A 12667-nucleotide genomic window follows, 5' to 3' on the forward strand; every position below is an offset into this window, starting at 1 on the left:
GCCAAAAATAACTAAATGAGGAAAAGAGTCACCTAATTATTTCAGGCTACTGAGCCTGCCACTGCACTCAATGATAGCAAACTCCAGACTGTGTGTGAGACTGTTTTCCGGGAATTTTGTTATCAAGTACATTTTATGCATGATTAACTAGCCCCTTGGAGAGTGATTCTCATATAGAAGGATACGTATTTTCCATAAAATGTTGGCTTTAAACAAAAGTCAACCACTTCATCTGGGACTCAATCTGTTCCACTGCTGCAGGGAAAACTGGCCATGCTGGACTGACTGAGACACAGTATGTCAGGCTCTGCTGTAACCAACTCCTAAGGTATCCTCAAGGGTAATTTTGACCATATGTGACTGTTCTCCTTTGAAGATGATTTTCCTATCCAATTCCAGAGTAGGCTGCAACTGTATTCACTGATAATCACAAAGAGCACATGTCAACGTCTAAATCTAGTCCTGTGATTCTATAGCCCCAAACACACATAAGTGAGAGACTAAATAATCTCTGGATAAAAATAGAAAGACCATATGTATTAGAAGTGGAAGGGGCTGGAATTTGATAGGCTCTGGGGGGAAAATCTAAACTCCTTTATTTTTATTTTTGGATAATGAAGCTGACATTCAGAGAGAGAAACTAACCAAGTCTAATCCACTATGACAGAACTAAGATGTAAACCCAAGTACTCTTACACTTTTTAAAATTTTTATAAAAATTTTATATTTTTTAAAAATTAATTAATTATTATTTTTTTTTACTTTATTTTACTTTACAATACTGTATTCGTTTTGCCATACATTGACATGAATCTACCACGGGTGTACGTGCATTCCCAAACATGAACCCCCTCCCACCTCCCTCCCCATAACATCTCTCTGGGTCATCACCGTGCACCAGCCCCAAGCATGCTGTATCCTGAGTCGGACATAGACTGGCGATTTGATTCTTACATGATAGTATACATGTTACAATGCCATTAAATTTTTAGAAATAATCTCTAGTGACTATAAATCTCTTTTAGAATATGCCATTAAAAAGCTTTTATGAAAGAGTAAACAAATATGATGTTATTTTCTCTTAGCCTCAAAAGACACACAAACTTTAGCTGTGTGGAATCACATGGTACAAATACATATCACCTTGTATGTTACATACATTTCTAAATACCTCATTTCTGTCTGCTCCATAATAGAATAATTCAATACAAACAGAAAACATCTGAATTTGAGAAACTTTTTAGATATTTCATTCTTCCAGAAATTTATCAGCACTATTCATTCTATTTCCAAAGGCAGAGAAAGGTGGTCCTGCACCATAAACATAGAGAGGGCAATGGGAACCCACTCCAGTACTCTCGCCTGGAGAGTGCCATGGACGAAGGAGCCTGGAAGGCTGCAGTCCATGGTGTCGCTAAGAGTCGGGCACGACTGAGCGACTTCACTTTCACTTTTCACTTTGGTGCATTGGAGAAGGAAACGGCACCCCACTCCAGTGCTCTTGCCTGGAGAATCCTAGGGATGGCGGAGCCTGGTGGACTGCCGTCTATGGGGTCGCACAGAGTCAGACACGACTGAAGCGACTTAGCAGCAGCAGCACCATAAACAAATATACCCCCCTCCCCCACTTCATCACATCAGCCGCACCAGGAACCAAATCCTCAATGCTGCAGTTCCTTTTCAGCCAACATTCTATCTGGACATTTAATTATATTTGGTCTTCAGCTGGCTGGCTAGACCCCTGAGCTTTATTTAAATATTGAAGATGAAATTACAGAGCACTCTCAATCTTCCACAATAGGAGCTCAGATTAAGTCTCAGAAGAAACAGATCAAAGCACAGGTTATGGGTTGGAGAGGAAAACATCCAGGTCCCTCACTGATGGTGTCTTGGCCAGCCAGGTTGGCCTGTAGGCTTCCATACCTCTTCTGAAGACAGGTGTTGCTCGGAAGAGGCAGGGGCTGAAGAGCAGCAGTTAGTATGGTTAGTGGGAGAAGACACAGTGTCATTGAGAGAGTGCTGTGATGTTGGGAGTAATGGATGGAGGGTAAGATCAAGTAGACCACAGCAGAAGAGCCAAAGGCCCAAGAAGCCAAGCACTGCTGTTCAGAAGCTGCTGGCAACAGGATGGCAGCACTAGTCATGCCAACACATGTCACCTGCAGCAACCTCATGGCTCACAGAGATGGTCTGCAGAGACAGGAGTGCAAAGTCACTGTGTGGGAGCAACGTTAAAAGAGCAAAGCTTAGCTGCCAATTTTTCTCTTTCCTAGAATCACCAGAGTGCAGTGAACACATACTGAGGGGAAAGGGAAGTTATAGAAAAATAAAGTGTAGCCCCATCTGTGTTTTTTAAAAATGTATGTGTTTATGTTTTGCATGTATATGTATGCGAGACTGCATGTGTGTACCACACGCATACAGATATATACATGTTTATGAGCCTAAAGCAGAGAAGTACTCTTGCCCAGAAAATCCCATGGGTGGAGGAGCCTGGTAGGCTACAGTCCATGGGGTCACTAAGAGTCAGACATGACTGAGCGACTTCACTTTGACTTTTCACTTTCATGCATTGGAGAAGGACATGGCAACCCACTCCAGTGTTCTTGCCTGGAGAATCCCAGGGACGGGGGAGCCTGGTGGGTGCTGTCTCTGGGGGTCGCACAGAGTCGGACACGACTGACACAACTTAGCAGCAGCAGCAGCATGAGCCTAAGGATTTGTCTGAACGCTACCAAATTGGCCAAACTGTGCTTATGCTTATCTCTAGTTGTCAAATAAGACAGGTAGAGGAAACCACTCTCTCTTCTTAATTATACATATTAAGGTTTGAAGTGGAAGACAGTAGTAGTGGATTTCACTTCCTTTTAGTGCTGTTCACGTTTCTTTATATATATACTTATATAAATATGTATATATATGTGTATATATATATATATATATAAATAAGTACATATATATATATATATATATGTACTTTGAGTCTTACAGCCCCATTTAATTGTGGGAATTTGAAAAAAAAAATCTCTTCACATTTGTTATCTTTATTTTTCAAGTTTGAGAAACAGATATGCCCGTCTGACCAGAGATGTGAAGATCAAATGAGCTGATGCTTCCAAGAGTGTTCTATAGTTGAGAAAGCAATGTCTTTTTCCTTTCCTTCTGGTGAGAAATTAAGAGTATACTTGAAATACTCCTGTAGAAGCACTGTCACTTCAGAAGGTAGGAAATGCTTTGTTTCTGCACAATTCTCATCAATGCAGACTTTTGAAAGTCCTATAACAATGACTGCCCTTGTGGATTTGGTAATGGCAAAGAATACTGCTATAATGTTTTCACCATAGGCTGCCCATTACTCCCTCCTTATTCTGAAGTAAGGAGAGCTTATTAGCGTGCTTAACTGAGAGGTGGTTGAAGTAGCTTTATTTATCTCTTGATTTGCTTTCAAACTTTTCTTCTTCTTTTTTCAGATTATAGCCAAAACAAGCAAAATAAATGAGAATAATATCCTAATTTAATAGATAAGACTAGGCTTTTACTTTTTTTCTTACTTATAAGCTGTCTCCCCATATAACACTAATTTTACAATAGGAAAAACGTATTTTCTAAGAGTCACATATCAGTCATTAAAATAAATATTAAAGCTTTATAAATGAGGCTTTATAGATTCTTATTACCAATGCTCTTTTTTTTTTTAAGGTGAGTCAGCAGAAACCAGATATTAAGTTTATTACAAACAGCAATCAAATTGACTTTAGGACTTAATGTCAAGGTCAATTAAAATATATCCAAAAAGATGATTTTTCTAGCTCAGGGGTAAATATCTGAAACTTCTAGTGGCATAAAATAGTGAAGTTATGAATATTCAAAAATAAGTAGGTATTACATTGGATCAGAAACCCACAGTACATAATTGGGTTCCTCTTAGTTGGCCTTCCTTATACAGGTACTGTCTGAAAAACAAAGTAAGAACTATAATTAGCTTCTAAGAATCAAATTTCATCTCAAATGATAACATATCCATTTTATACTATAGTGTAACACTAGGTAATGCTACACTATGAAATGTCATATTAAAATTAACAAGCTAGAAGAGATTTCTGTAAAATAATCATTAAGAAAAAAATAGATCTGCTCTTATTAATCTTTGCTAACTAGAATCCTTCAACTCCAGCTTCTAGTAATCATGCACAATGAGCATTAGCTTTTGAGGGAAACCTTTTAGCGTACATGGGAATAATTTGGAGTGCTTATTTAAAATATAGATTTCTGAAACACACTAATAATTACTCTCATTTAATTTAGGTCTGGGGTGCCTCCCAGGAATCTGCACTTTAACCTGCACCCCCAGATGATTTAGTGCAGGTAATCTAAAAATGTAAGTTCCACTGAACTGGCCTAGGAGATCTAAAGATGAGATGAGCCCTTTGGTTGCAATGAGGACCAGAGAATTCTGAGGTTACCAAAAAAAAAAAAAAAAGGCAAGTAATAGCAGGAAATCTCAAGGGGCATGCCCATGGACCTGTCACATGGCATATAGAGCAGAATGGTCTGACACACAGGGCTCATAAAGAATTTGTAGTTGGGCTTCCCTGTTGGCTCAGATAGTAAAGAATCTGCCAGCAATGTGGGAGACTTGGGTTTAGTCCCTGGATCAGGAAGATATCCTGGGGAAGGAAATGGCAACTCACTCCAGTATTCTTGCCTGAAAAATTCCATGGACAGAGGATCCTGGCAAGCTGCAGTCTATGGGGGTCACAAAAGGTCAGACACAACTGAGTGACTAACACTTCCATTTCCATGAATACCTAGGTCTAAAATAGACGTGGAGCTCACTAAGTTGTTACTTGATTTGTATTGACAAGAAACCCAACAAACTTCATAAAACATTCACTGTTTGCAGATGGCATGATACTATACATAGAAAAAACCCAAAAGAAACTATCAGAAAATTACTAGGGCTAACCAGTGAATTCAGCAAAGTTGCAGGAGACAAAGTCAATACACAGAAATCACTTGCATTACTATATACTAACAATGAAAAATCAAAAAGAGAAATTAAGGAATCAATGTCATTCACCATTGCAACAAAAAGAATAAACCTACCTAAGGAGACAAAAGAACTGTATAGAAAATTATAAGACACAGATGAAAGAAATCAAAGATGACATAAACAGATAGATATTCTATGCTTCTCGGTAGGAAGAATCAATATTGTGAAAATGACTATGCTACCGAATGCAATCTACAGATTCAATGTGATCCTTATCAAATTACCAATGGCATTTTTCACAGAACTAGAACAAAAAATTTCACAATTCATATGGAAACACAAATGACCCTGAAGAGCCAAAGCAGTTTGAGAAAGAAGAGTGGAGCTGGAGGAACCAACCTTCCTGACTTCAGACTATACTACAGAGCTAAAGTCATCAAGACAGTATGGTACTGGCACAAAAACAGAAATATAGACTAATGGAACAAGATAGAGAGTCCAGAGATAAACCCATGTACCTATGGGTACCTTATTTTTTACAAAGGAGGCAAGAATATTCAATGGGGCAAAGACAGCCTCTTCAATAATTGCTGCTGGGAAAACTGGACAGCTACATACAAAAGGATGAAATTAGAATACTTCCTAATGCCATATACAAAGATAAACTCAAAATGGATTAAAGACCTAAATGTAAGACCAGAAACTACAGAACTCTTAGAGGAAAACATAGGCAGAAAACTAGGTAACATAAATCAAAGCAAGATCTTCTATTACCCACCTCCTACTGCTACTGCTAAGTCGCCTCAGTCGTGTCCGACTCTGTGCGACCCCAGAGATGGCAGCCCACCAGGCTCCCCGGTCCCTGGGATTCTCCAGGCACGAACACTGGAGTGGGTTGCCATTTCCTTCTCCAACGCATGAAAGCGAAAAGTAAAAGTGAAGTCGCTCAGTCGTGTCCTACTCCCAGCGACCCCACAGACTGCAGCCTACCAGGCTCCTCCATCCATGGGATTTTCCAGGCAATAGTACTGGAGTTGGGTGCCATTGCCTTCTCCGACACACCTCCTAGACTAATGGAAATAAAAACAAACAAACAAACAAACAAAAAAACAAGCGGGACATAATTAAACTTAAAGGCTTTTGCGTAGCAAAGGAAACTACAAACAAGGTGAAAAGACAACCCTCAGAATGGGAGAAAATAATAGCAAAGGAAACAATGGACAAAGAATTAATTTCTAAAATATACAAGCAGCTTATACAACTCAATGTCAGAAAAACAAACAACCCTATCAAAAAGTGGGGAAAAGACCTAAATAGACATTTCTCCAAAGAAGACATACAGATGGCTGAAAACACATGAAAAGATACCCAACGTCACTCATTATTAGAGAAATACAAATCAAAACTACAATGAGATTTCACCTCACACCAGTCAGAATGGCCATCATCAAAAACTATACAAGCAATAAATGCTGGGGAGGGTGTGGGGAAAAGGGAACCCTCTTGCATTGCTGGTGGGAATGTAAATTGATACAACCACTATGGAAGATGGTATGGAGATGCCTGAAAAAAACTAGGACTGAAACCATCATATAAACCAACAATCCCACTCCTAGGCATATACCTTGAGGAAACCAAAACTGAAAAAGAGACATGTACCTCAGTGTTATGCTAGAACATGGAAACAACCTAGATGTCCATCCACAGACAAATTGATAAAGAAGTTGTGGCACATGCAGGAACACATTTGAATCAGCTCTAATGAGGTGGGCACACCCAGAGCATATTATAGAGAATGAAGTAAGTCAGAAAGAGAACTATAAATATACTGATGCAGATATATGGAACCCAGAAAGATGGTACTGATGAATTTATTTTCAGGGCAACAGTGGAGAAATAGACATAGAAAACAGACCTAAGGAAATGAGGGGTGAGGAAGAAGGGGTGCGTGAGTTGTATGGAGAGAGTAACATGGAAATTTATAATACCATATGTGAAATAGATAGCCAATGGGAATTTGCTGTATGACTCAGGGAACTCAAACAGGGGCTCTGTGACAATCTAGAAGGTTGGGATGGGGAAGGAGATGGAAGGGAGGTTCAGAAGAAAGGGGACATGGGTATATGGCTGATTCTTTATGTATGACAGAAAACCACAAAATTCTGTAAAGCAAATACTCTTCATGGAAAAAAATGAAGTGGCAAAAAATATCAGAAGCAAGACAAAAATGTCTGCTAATACTACATTAATCCCATCCTATATTGAAAGTACTAGACAGTTCAAAAGTACAAGAAAAGGCAAGTACATAAAAGAAATTAAAGAAACAATAACAACAACAACACATTTCAAAGCAAGTGAACAGAGATCTGATTGGAGACTCCATGAGAGTCACAGTCTCTTTTCCACTTCTCTGACTTGAGTCAGTTCATAGACCTAAAACTATTTAAAAGTAAAAATGGTATTGAGGAAAAGACCATAGGGAGGCATAGATGGACCAGCATTGGTACCTTGGGGCTGAAGGAGTGATCTGAGACTTTGGGGTTATATTTTTAAATTTATTACTTATCCACATAATATTTTGTAAATTTTATACAAATATTCTGGTATTAGCATTTTAAAATGTTTTCCACTTTCTTTTTTTAAAAAATGAATTTCAAAGGGATATTTTCTATTTAACTTCTTGAACAGAAACATGTTATATTAGAATACCTATAAAATACCCACTCTTTCTTGATCTATTTCATCATTTAGCAGTAATTACCAACATTCAAAAACCTAAGATCATGGCATCCAGTCCCACCACTTCAAGGCAAATAGAAGGGGGAAATGTAGAAACAGTGACAGATTTTATTTCCTCGGGCTCCAAAATCACTGCAGATGGTGACTGCAGCTATGAAATTAAAAGACGCTTGCTCCTTGGAAGGAAAGCTATGACAAACCTAGACAGTGTATTAAAAAGCAGAGACATCACTTTGATGACAAAGTTATTTCTAGTCAAACCTATGGTTTTTCCACTTGTCGTGTATGGATGTGAGAGTTTGTCCATAAAAAAGGCAGAGTGCCAAAGAATTGATACCTTCAAATTGTGGTGTTGGAGAAGACTCTTGAGAGCCCCTTGGATAGCAAGGAAATCAAATAGGTCAATTCTAAAGGAAATCAACCCAGAATATTCATTGGAAGGACTGATGCTGAAGTCCAATACTTTGGCCACCTGATGTAAAGAGCAGATTCATTGGAAAATATTCTAATACCAGGGAAAATTGAGGGCAGGAGGACAAGGGGGTAATAGAGGATGAGATGGTAAGATGGCATCACTGACTCAATGGACATGAATTTGAGCAAACTTGGGGAAATAGTGAAGGACAGGGAAGTCTGGTGTGCTGCAGTCCATCAGGTCACAAAGAGTCTGACATGACTTAGTGACTGAATGACAACACTTTTTATGTGACTTATTGCCAACATCCGCTGGATCATGGAAAAAGCAAGAGAGTTCCAGAAAAACATCTATTTCTGCTTTATTGACTATGCCAAAGCCTTTGACTGTGTGGATCACAATCAACTGTGGAAAATTCTGAAAGAGATGGGAATACCAGACCACCTGACCTGCCTCTTGAGAAACCTATATGCAGGTCAGGAAGCAACAGTTAGAACTGGACATGGAACAACAGACTGGTTCCAAATAGGAAAAGGAGTACGTCAAGGCTGTATATTGTCACCCTGCTTATTTAACTTCTATGCGGAGTACATCATGAGAAACACTGGGCTGGGAGAAGTACAAGCTGGAATCAAGATTGCTGGGAGAAATATCAATAACCTCAGATATGCAGATGACACCACCCTTATGACACCACCCTTATGTGAAGAGGAACTAAAAAGCCTCTTGATGAAAATGAAAATGGAGAGTAAAAATGTTGACTTAAAGCTCAACATTCAGAAAACGAAGATCATGGCATCCAGTCCCATCACTTCATGGGAAATAGATGGGGAAACAGTGGAAACAGTGTCAGACTTTATTTTTCTGGGCTCCAAAATCACTGTAGATGGTGACTGCAGCCATGAAATTAAAAGACACTTACTCCTTGGAAGAAAAGTTATGACCAACCTAGATAGCATATTGAAAAGCAGAGACATTACTTTGCCAACAAAGGTCCGTCTAGTCAAGGCTATGGTTTTTCCAGTGGTCATGTATGGATGTGAGAGTTGGACTGTGAAGAAAGCTGAGTGCTGAAGAATTGATGCTTTTGAACTGTGGTGTTAGAGAAGAATCTTGAGAGTCCCTTGGACTGCAAGCAAATCCAACCAGTCCATTCTGAAGGAGATCAGCCCTGGGATTTCTTTGGAGGGAATGATGCTGAAGCTGAAACTCCAGTACTTTGGCCACCTCCTGCGAAGAGTTGACTCATTGGAAAAGACTCTGATGCTGGGAGGGATTGGGGGCAGGAGGAGAAGGGGACGACAGAGGATGAGATGGCTGGATGGCATCACTGACTCGATGGACATGAGTCTGAGTGAACTGCGGGAGTTGGTGATGGACAGGGAGGCCTGGCGTGCTGCGATTCATGGGGTCGCAAAGAGTTGGACATGACTGAGCGACTGAACTGAACTAGCAGTTTAGAATGTTCCTTTTTGAATGTTGTGGTTATTTAACTCATCTTTCAAAAGATTTTTTGTTTTCTTTTTGAATACCTTATGAGTCTGCATTACATTCAGATTCTTACCTGTCTTCTTAAATGGAAGGTTTTCCTTTTCCATTTGGAAAAAATGTTAATTAACACATTAGGAATGTACTTGGTACATTTGGTTGCAAATGCAAACAGTCTAATCTTCTATTCATTACAACCTTTTGTTTAAATTATTCAAGTGAATAACAGGTTGCAGTCAAACATCACCCAAAGGATTCAGTTATCTTAAAAGTACTCCTTTTGTCTTTCTGAGAAGAGCTATGTATTATGAATTACTCAAATTGCATTTTTGTTTGATCACCATGGTAACTACTGTGGCAACATTTGAATGGATGGCTACGTTAATCACTTCTCTTGTGAACAAGAGATTCTGGCCACACTTTCTATGCTGAACTTAGCAGAGACTTGTAGCATCCATAGGAACTAAATATCATCAGAAATTTTGTACTTTGAGACTTTGTATTGATAATGGTGTGTGTGTGTGCTCAGTCATTCAGATGTATCTGACTCTTCACAATCTCATGAACTATAGTCCACCAGGCTGCTTTGTCTACGGGATTTTCCAAGCAAGAATACTGGCGTGGATTGCCATCTCCCAATTCAAGGATCAAGCCCATGTCTCGCATTGGCAGGCAGATTATTTACCACTGAGCCCCCTGGGAAGTCCCATATTGATGGTGTAGGAACAGTGAAAATAAGTTTCCCTAAAATTGAATTCCCCTGCCCTGTCTATGATTAACCACTCTATCAAAAACGTTATTCTCTTTCCTGTCCCACCTCTTGCTTCCCTCAGGATTGAGAAGTATCAAAAAGAGGGAGTGCATTGAAACCAAGCAGGACCCTGTGGGGTATAAAAGTCCCTCTGTGTTAGTTTGTAGCAAAAGGGTTGAGTCTTCAGGCCATTTGTGGAGTTCCAAAGAGCCAACATAAGTAGTTACTAATTAGGGAGGCAAGGGAATGAAGAAAGAAAAGGAAAACAAAGAGTTTAGCATAAAACAAGAGTCCTAGTTCCTCCTCAAGAGATACCCACAGCAATCTAAGGCATATCTTTGAGTTGTTCTGAAGACCCTAATGACCCTCAACCCAAGTGGAGGATGGTGACTGCATGCTAACCACAACCATGTAGAGCCCAGACTAGTCAGAACCAGAAGGTTGAATATTAAGATTCCTGCAGCATCACGCTGTTCCCTTACCGCTAACCAAAGTCCATAAATTGCCTGTAAAAATCCTTTCCAGAAAACCATTGGGGAGTTCAGGTCTTTTAAGCATGAGCTTCCCCTTCTCCTTGCTTGATAATCTGCAATAAACACTGTACTCTCCTTCACCACAATCCAGTGCCAGTAACTTGGCTTTGCTGCAGGGGCGAGCAGATTCAAGTGTAGTTTGGTTACACTTTTCAAGGTGAGGGCACAATTAAAAGGCAGAAATAAACAGTCATTTATCAAGTGCCTACTATGTGTTAGGTGCTTCTTTCAATGACCTGATTTAATCTTCCCAACAGTTCTATGGAGGTAAGTCTTACTGCTTTTCCTCTTGACAGATGAGAAACCCAAGGCTCAGAAAAATGAGTTCGTCTGTCATTCACCTAGTAAATAGCGATCAACTGTTTTCTTTCAGCAGCATGGACAAAACCTTACAAATAGATTTAGTGAAGCTGAGATTTAAAACCAAGTCTATCTGACTTCAGAATCCACACTTTCTACGTTATATAATTTTGTCTCCCGGCAACATTGAGTTGCAACATGTCTTCCTTACCCTGACGTCTTACTCTGATAACAGCAGTGTAAGTTATATGAGTGAGTGAGTGAATATGTGTGTGTGTGTGTGTCTGTGCGTGTGCGCACGCGCGTGTGTGTGTGAGAGAGAGAGCATTGGCTTGGGAACAGATGTCTCTACATTTATGGTCAAAAAGAGGTTTAGAACTGACACTACAAGGAAGCAAAATACAAAGTCTAATATGGGAAACATGCCCAGTATAATTAAAGAGTTTTTAATATGATTATATTTTAAACTTAAATAGTTCAGGCACTGTCTACTGTACTGGACAGTGCAAGCCCAGGGGAGCTGCTGGTGGAGACCACCTCCTAAGCCTCATTAGCAGCACTCCTCCCTTACCATTTCTGCTCCCCTGCTGCTCGATACTGTGTTATTCACTGCAATTTCCCAGCTGGTTTTTTTTCTTTTCTTTTCTTTCTTTTTTTTTTTTTTAGGAATGTCTCTAAAATTTCTTCTTGCCATGCCAAGCAGCATGACAGAATGCCATTTGTATTTCATTTTCAACAGTCTTAATGAGGGTCATTTTGACCTCACAAATACTGGTAAGTGACTTGTCATCAAGAGCTATTTTTTTTTTCTCCAAAACACTCCCTATAATGGTAAAATGGTGAAATAAGCCAAGAGGCTCTCAAACTATTAAGCCAAATGCTCCAAAATCACTTTAAAATAGTGGCAAAGATTTCATATGAACATTGCTCCTCATTCCTTTGGTCTCTAGAGAAAACAACAGGCTGCAGAATAGCAGAAGGAAGTCAGGGAGAGAGGAGAGGAAGCATGAGGAAGGAAAGGAGTGCATAATCTTTGCCTCTTTACATAAAACTGAGTGATGGTTATCCTACAGTTATCCTTACTAGAGAGCCAGCAGGGTGGAGAGGGAACGGAGCTGGATGAAGAGTCAGAAATCTTTGCATTATACAGACTTGCTCAGGGAAGTTACATAACCTCTCTGAACCTCAGTGTTTTTCTTGTCTAAATAGGGGGAAATATACCTACTCCCCTCATCTGCTTAGGTTATTCCAAGTTTCAAATGAAATAATCTATGCCAAAAGGATATGCACTCTAAGTTATTCTGTTATATAAGAAGAGGCCCTCTTCTGTATATCACCACTTTTTGTCTTCCAATAAAAACTTCAGGATGGAAAATAAAGAGGAATATACCATTTCTATTTCTTAACAGCCATACAGCCTATTTACCTGCTTTCAACCATTGACATTT

The sequence above is a fragment of the Ovis aries genome, chromosome 22 (genome assembly GCF_016772045.2).
Source record: "Ovis aries strain OAR_USU_Benz2616 breed Rambouillet chromosome 22, ARS-UI_Ramb_v3.0, whole genome shotgun sequence".
In the NCBI taxonomy this organism is placed as follows: Eukaryota; Metazoa; Chordata; class Mammalia; order Artiodactyla; family Bovidae; genus Ovis; species Ovis aries.